Source organism: Cupressus sempervirens, chromosome 11 (genome assembly GCF_028749045.1).
Source record: "Cupressus sempervirens isolate cs-2001-9-10 chromosome 11, ASM2874904v1, whole genome shotgun sequence".
NCBI classification, from domain to species: domain Eukaryota; kingdom Viridiplantae; phylum Streptophyta; class Pinopsida; order Cupressales; family Cupressaceae; genus Cupressus; species Cupressus sempervirens.
In genome coordinates, this window is record NC_143128.1 from 600,168,989 (window position 1) to 600,176,908 (window position 7,920).

Sequence of the window (7,920 nt, forward strand, 5' to 3'; positions counted from 1 at the left end):
TCATATGTTTGGTTGATTATTTCATTTCTTCCAGTGGTTTGAGTTGTCTCACACTTAGGTGCTTACACTAAATATGGCATGCTCTTCTTTCATGAGGTTTATTGAAAACCTAAAGCCTTCCATCAATAATGTCATTGGTGCAATGTCATTAGACTAAATTACGTTGCACATTTCACTGTCACAAAATGCCATTTACATCCCCTACTCTTGTCAATCTCACACCATACTGCCGATTTATAGAGGGCCAGTTGAAGGAGATGCTTCACATTTGTCTTTCAACACATGAACCCCCTAAAGATTGCTCGCAGATGTCCAATGTTTGCAGAACTACATTGAACAGAACACCTTTTCTACAAGGCAAAAATGTCCTCCCATTTCCTCACTCACAGGCAATTTTCCTTTGGTGTGTATCCTAGTCATAGGTTGTAGAGTGTTCTACCTTGCCTAAATTTGGTCTTGTTTTTGGGCTTCTTCCTCTTGGATCTAAGACACCTCTGGGGCATATCTTTGAAAGGGTTTTTGAAAGGTTAGCAATTTTTGTGTCAGAAATGTGTAGAAGGAAGTTCCCTTGGAGCTTATCTTTTGATGCCCTAATTTGGACTTTCATGATCCTTGCCTTGGTGTTTGAATTACTCCCCCTCCTAAGTGCATTGTCCAAAATTGTAGTTGAAAAGAGGGTTTCCTTTGAAACCCTCTTTAACATTGGCCCAATAATAGGTTGCACATCAAAAGTACCCTTGTTAGTTTTGGTTTGACACCCTTTATTCAAAACGAGACATTAGATCGTTAGGTTCTAGGATCTCATTCCACCACTTAGTCTTTTTCTCATAGTTGGTATTAAAGAAATGATTTTTGCATACCCAAGCCCTTGTTATAATTTTCATCAAGTGATTATCTTTTGGGGGAATATTTTCCTCTTTAATCCTACTCCAACATCAATTACCTGAGAACATATTATGGATTTCAATATCAAAGCTTCAAGTTTCCTTAATCCTAGTTAAGTAACTTGTGAATGAGTAATTGGAAACTAGATATTAATACCATAAAAAGTCATCTTATCTAAGACTTCATGATTTTCTAAGAATGAGCGACCAGATAGCAGGGCATTGAGAACAACTATTAATAGAAACAAACACATACTAGACGGTGATCATTATTACAGCAGCAATAGTTAGTTATTATACACAAGTGAGGGAAGGAGCATTAAGGGCTATGATTTAGCAAACCAAACCAATCAATGGTAACAATTGCTTACAAAGGAGCATGATTGAATTTGAGTCTGAAGAGGCATGATCTTTTCTAAAGGCTAGGGTTTCCCAAGTGATGTCTATCTTCCTGGAGACATTATCCATATAAGTTGAGGAAGACCACAATGTGACAAGGTGTCAAGGAAAGTATTTTCCTAAGTATCAATGCTTATAAGACTAGGTCAACACATAATAAATCAATGATTAGGATAATATCAAAAATTATTGTCAACTGTAGGTAGTAACATACCTTGTTCATTTTTGGTATGCATAAATATATGTGTGATATGAATGCTTAATAGAGGCTCAGAAAAAAGTATGGTTCTAGGTTTTCATACATATTTGTCCTTTGATAAAAAAGATTGATCTTCTCTATTGACCTGTAATAGATTGTGGTGAACCTTTCCAACTATGATTTCCTAATCATCAACGCTTAGTCAATTGACTCAAGATTTTAGTTTAGTGTACCTTGTATGCAAAGACCTCACCAAATTCCATTAACCAATTCATTTGGGTGCATACATGGAGATGAATGTGGGTATCTGTCTTTCAACATGTTTTTTCTTTCCATTGATCTCTCGTTAATTGTTCACCGAGTAATTTCAAACAATCCCTATTCTTTCCTGAATTCTTTGGCTTGAAACTGACTGTGGGTAGCATTTATTAGAGATTATCCTTGCGATGTATCATGATCATGATTTCTAGACTCTTATAAATCTTTTTAATTCACCTCTATAATATCTTGTACATTGTGATTCCCTTTGATTCATAAATTTTGAATAATGACTTCCCAATTTGATAATGATTCTTCGTTGTCTTTTTTTTCTATCCCTTTTCCTTATAAGTGCTTCAATTTTATAATAAAAATGTTCTACATCTTGAAAACTTCTTATGATCATATCTAGAGAAATAGCTAATAGCTATGTGTTTGCACATCTTGTTGTTGCTTCATAGTAGAGCATATGATGCATTGTGCCAAGTAAATTCATCTACATTCTGCACTTTTGTTGTTTCTCCCTTGTAGCTATTCATAGAAAACCAAGTCTTCATAGCACCATGATTGACATCATTGGTGTGTATGAAGACAAGCTACTGATGATATTTAGCATTCTCAATTGTTGAAGTCACCACCATAGAATCATCACTGCATCAAGATTAGATTCTAATTTTTCCTCTTTATATTTAATTTAAAATATAGATTAAAATAAATTGCTCTTTTTATATTTAAATCTCTTTATATTTAGGGAACCATGTGAAACTAGAGGGAGAGGACAAACGCCATTGTGAACATTAAAATGAACTTTTTCCATTACGTTGGTTGAAAAAAATACCTTTATAATTGCAATTACTTTTTCCTCACTCCAAAACTTGATAGAAGAAAACACCAATGATTCTCATAATTTATAATTATCATCCTCTTATCTCAGCAAGAATTATAAGATATCCATCATTACCTCAGTGGTTGTCTTTGTCATAGATTTTTTCACACTAAAAAAATGTGTTCTCTCATATATAGCTTTCATCAAGCAAACATCTCAATGTGAGAAGAACCTCATGTATGGTGTCCTATTAGTTCCAATTAAGGTTACAGAGAGTAGATCAACAGTGGCCATGTTACAATAAGGAGTAAGATCTTATTTGCAAAATCCTAGAATCTAAAAGCTTTTGAGATCACTTTCATAAGCATGAATCTGTTTAAAGCCGTAGATTCTCTGCCACAGTTTATGAAAAATAGAATTGAGAAACAAACATAGCATACAATGAAGACACAATTAACTGTTATATTAAGAGTTCAATTGCAATCCAATGAATTACCTTTATCAACAGGTACTGGTGTTGGAGCATATCCACAAACAAGGCATTTTCATAACTAAACTTCACACAGGCTGCTAGTGTGCAAAAACATTTGTTGCAAAGCCTGTGACTTTCATACTTTTTAATAGTTGATTTAAGTTACTAGGTGTGGGTTCACTGGGGTATGGGCATGTTCTCAGTCCAGCCATGTTCCTGTTATTCTTAGGACTCTACTATAGATTGGAGACCCAATTGCTTGAGAATTTGACTGTGTTAAATGAAATTTTTCACGCCTTAATATTAATTTAGATTGGAAATCAAAGCTTTGCAAAAATGGATATTTTTTGAAATAGAATTAAGACAGAGATGATGTGAAAATATTTGTGATATATATAGTGGCTTGCAAAGCAGTATATTTTGTACCCAAGGTTTGGGGACTACTTTCTTTTTCCTAGCCTAACTTGGTGTGATATGCTTATATTCTTTGGTAGTTAAGTACCTGCTATCATGTTTCCCATTTCCAGTCTCGGGTAAAGCTACTGACATCCTAAATGGCTATGAAAAAATGCCTTGATCATCATGATACATTCACTTTCTATGGGAAATCTACTGTAGATTTGATCCAATGGGATTTATGAGTCTAATTTTGTATGGCATTAGAAGCAGCTGATATATGCTTTTCAAGGCTTCAGTTTCAACCATTGTATTAAATTCACACTTTGTAGAATGCTCTTTGATTATTATTTAGTAGGGCCATAATAGCACTCTATTGAATCAACATTTTTTTTTCCTCTCATTGATAGCACTCTTTTACAATACCACAATAAGATAATTTTTTAATTCTTTGTTGTAGTCTTTACTCAGAGGAAGATCTTTGCATGGTAGAGCCTTGAATGAAGAACATAGGTCCTCGATAGCAGTAGGGGAGTTAGGCCAGCTAAGGCTCCATGGGGTTGTTTTTGGTTTGCGGTATGCCCCACTATTGACTTTAATTTTCCAACATATTATTTACCTTATTATTTTGAGTTGATTGCCATCGTAGTTGATTGGCTTATTGTGAGTGTCTATACTGATATAAGCAGTGATTTTGTGTTTAATTTATCTTTTATTTTTCTGATACAGGAACTCTCCTTTTGAGGTAGAGGCTTTTAGCACTTGTCAATCATAAAATGATGTGACTGAGTTTCCATAGTCTATAGACTCTATTTCTAGCACACTAGATGTTATAAAATTGAGTTTTCATAAACAAATTGACATGCTAGCTTTAGACTGTACTGACATTTTTGTCATTTTAACCAATTATCCAAAAAAAAAAATTCCAAATTTGATGTGCTTAGAGAAAAAAAGAATCATATATCACGCTCTTTGCTTGCATCTTATCCTAATTTAAGTCTTAGTAAATCTCATGAGTATGTATGCCTAATCATCAGGGAAGGTTTTTGAACTAGATTAAATATTACCACAAGGGGTCAAGACATAAATGATACCAATGTCTTCGAAAATCATCCATTTAATGGTTCTAGTGATGAATCCAATTTTATGAGAGGAACAGAAAGAACTCAGGATGAGTCTCATATTGACATGCAAGTAATTAGCCAGGTTGAGAATAGAGTAGATGAGCGAAGAGACATTGAGGGAATTCAGAATGGAAATTCTTTTATTTCAAGCATGGACTGGCAAGAAGCTGTAATTCCACATGAAGAAGGGGATTGGTAGAGAGAAGCATTATGATAGGGGATTGGCCCTAATTTGTTTTCACTTCTATGCTCATTACATGATAGTAATTGTATCATAGCTAAGCTAGCTTATTTTAGGTCCACAATTTGACAAATAAGAGAATTGGTAGGCCAAATAACAATTTTAAAAAAATCTTTAAGTTTAATCAGGCAAAGTTTCAAAATGCAAACATTTTATTGATCAGTATTACACACTATATTGTGTAGAAACTAATCAACTTTCCAATGGCTATATTACTATTTTTTGTTAGTGAACTGGTAAATGTTTCGCTAATTATTGTTTCTTGTCAAATAGTGTGGCCAATATGTGGGTTGGCTTGTGGTTGTATGAGTGTGCCTCTTTTATAAGAACATGTATTTCTATTCTCTTTTGAAAAAATCAATATTTGCAAAATAGTGTGTTATTTTCTTTCTTTTAGTAACATGTCTCTATTGATAGTCCTTCATGGATGGAAGACACAAAATTCATATGTCATACTCTGATAGATAGTTTGGGATATCTAAGCTTATTGTGTATGCATTAATATCTATTTATATGTGAATATTTATTAATGCAAACCATACACAGAGAGTCTTTTCAGGCTATCTTTGTGTGCAGCTATGAAACTTTACACATTTGGAATTCATGACATGAATGACAATCTTCATCAATATAATGCTATTTTAAAATTTAGGACTTTGTCTTGTTATTTTTTGTGATATATAATTAATATTTGTCAAAATTGTAGGAAGAAGCTTGCACAGAGACTTTTGTTTGATAAAAGTGCAAATGATGATCATGAAAGAAGCATATTGACAAAGCTGAAGCAACAGTGTGGTGGTTAGTTTACTTCTAAAATGGAGGGAATGGTATGCTGCATCATACATAAATAAAAAACTCATTTTGATTCTTATCAATGAAGTTAATCTAATTGTAAATTGTGTAAAAATCTCTGTGCTTGTATGTAGGTCATAGATTTAACATTAGCAAAGGAGAACCAAGGGCATTTTGATGATTATCTTAATGAAAATTCTCAAGCACATCCTGGCATAGACTTGACTATGACAGTTTTGACAGCTGGGTTTTGGCCAAGTTACAAATCATTTGATCTTAACCTACCAACCAAAATGGTATGCCCATTTTGTATAGAGTATACCTTTTAAATTTGCCAATTTTTGAAGTAGTTTAACATTTTGACCTTTGCTACTTAATGCAGGTAAGATGCGTAGAGGTGTTCAAGCAGTTCTATCAGACAAAGACAAAGCATAGAAAGCTTACATGGATATAATCTTTGGGTACTTGTAATATTAATGGAAGTTTTACCCTAAGCCTATGGAGCTTGTTGTTACTACTTACAAGGTAATTTCCTTTTTGGTTGATTACTGGCTGATAGTTAGATTCCTTGATTCATATAAAATGGCATTCTAGGTCATTTTCTACTGATCATTATTGGGAATTTCTTCTTCCAATTTCTAGTTAAGAATTAGTTGGGTAGGATAAGTTAAAGCAATGGTTAATGTCATTAATTGTTAATGACCATACATTGATAATTTGATTCATTTTCTACTTATGCTATCTGTTTAAAGGAAATATAAAATTGATGTGTTATAGAAACCATAAATATGCAAAGTGAATACATCACATTTATTAGTGTCAGTTTCCTTGATATATATAGAATACACTTCTTTTTCCTTGTATAACTTACTCTGTGGTTATGATATGCAGGCATCAACATTCTTGCTATTCAATGCATTTGAAAGGCTAAGTTACTCAGAAGTGAAGACTCAATTGAATTTGACCGATGAAGATATTGTCAGATTGCTACATTCTCTTTCATGTGTAAAACATAAAATTCTCAATAAAGAGCCAAATACAAAAACTTTGGCACAAACATATGTCTTTGAAGTCAATTCAAAATTCACTAATAAGATGAGGAGAATCAAGGTATGAACTCTGATATAAAAAATTGTATACTATTTTTCCTGTCTGTTTTTAACAAAAATTAAATCATGTGGAGATCATATGGGAATTGGTTTCTACCTAATTGCAGATTCCACTCCCACCAGTGGATGAGAAAAAAAAGGTGATTGAGGACGTGGATACAAATAGATGTTATGCAATTCTAATCATTAAATTATGAGTTAGTTGAAGATCAATGCTAATATGTTTTCTCATGAATCTTTTTCCAAGGTGTTGCTACTCTAACTCCTAGACTGATTTAACTTCATTTTAAAGTACTGGCATTTACTCCTAGATTGATTTAACTTCATTTTAAAGTATTGGCATTTACTCCTAGACTGATTTAACTTCATTTTAAAGTACTAGCTCTGAATTTGTATTGATTAGACATCATTTTAGAGTAGTAACGTTGTAATATGGATAATATGGTAACAAAAGGTGATCAATGCCAATGGTAGTCACCTAGTGTTAAAGAAATCAGGAAAATCTTAGAGGAGACTTGGAATATTGTATTGGATATGTCATTTGTGGTTCTTCTGATAAGGTGTTAAATTGTTGATAGAAGCAAAAAAAGTACTTCGTCCTAGACAAATAGATGTTGAAGCTCCACTTCTTGTCCTCCAAATGATCAGAACTTTTAATATGCATAATATAATGATCAAAGTTGATTGAATGGTATTTACCTTGCATTTAAAAAACTAGCAATATTCGAATAGGAAAATCTGGAGCATCATGAAGGAGGCTTGGTCACATTCTAGATATCATTTTGAAATTTACCATACAACATTTTTTAAGAGCATCACTATGTTTGTTCATCAGTCACCCACTATTCCTTTCTTTGTTCACTCTTTACAGAAAATGAATTTGTGAATAGAGGGACATGTTTTGCTAAGTGAATATTAACAATGACGATGCTCAAACACATAACGTTGTTCAAAATTTGCAAGTGTCTGGTTGTTGTATCAAGATTGAGGAAATTGTGATGAATTTGGGTTTAGTGCCTCAAGAGGAGGGCATTAATCAAGCTCCTCTCTGGCTCCATCTATAGCAGATGTGGAAACTTGACTAAGTGTCAAAAAACTCAACTTGTTTAGACCTAAAGTGATATTTTTTTTACTTGACTCTTATCGATACTCATCCAACTTCATGGGCTCGCCCTAACTATTACCTTTGAGTTGAGATCAGGTTTAAACTAATTGATCTC

The 7,920-nt window shown here is 33.2% G+C and overlaps 1 pseudogene; it reads left to right on the top strand.

The window, feature by feature from the left end:
* The first annotated feature begins 4,580 nt into the window (after positions 1-4,580).
* Positions 4,581-7,388, top strand: LOC149531104 (cullin-1-like; annotated as a pseudogene).
* The last annotated feature ends 532 nt before the right edge of the window (positions 7,389-7,920 follow it).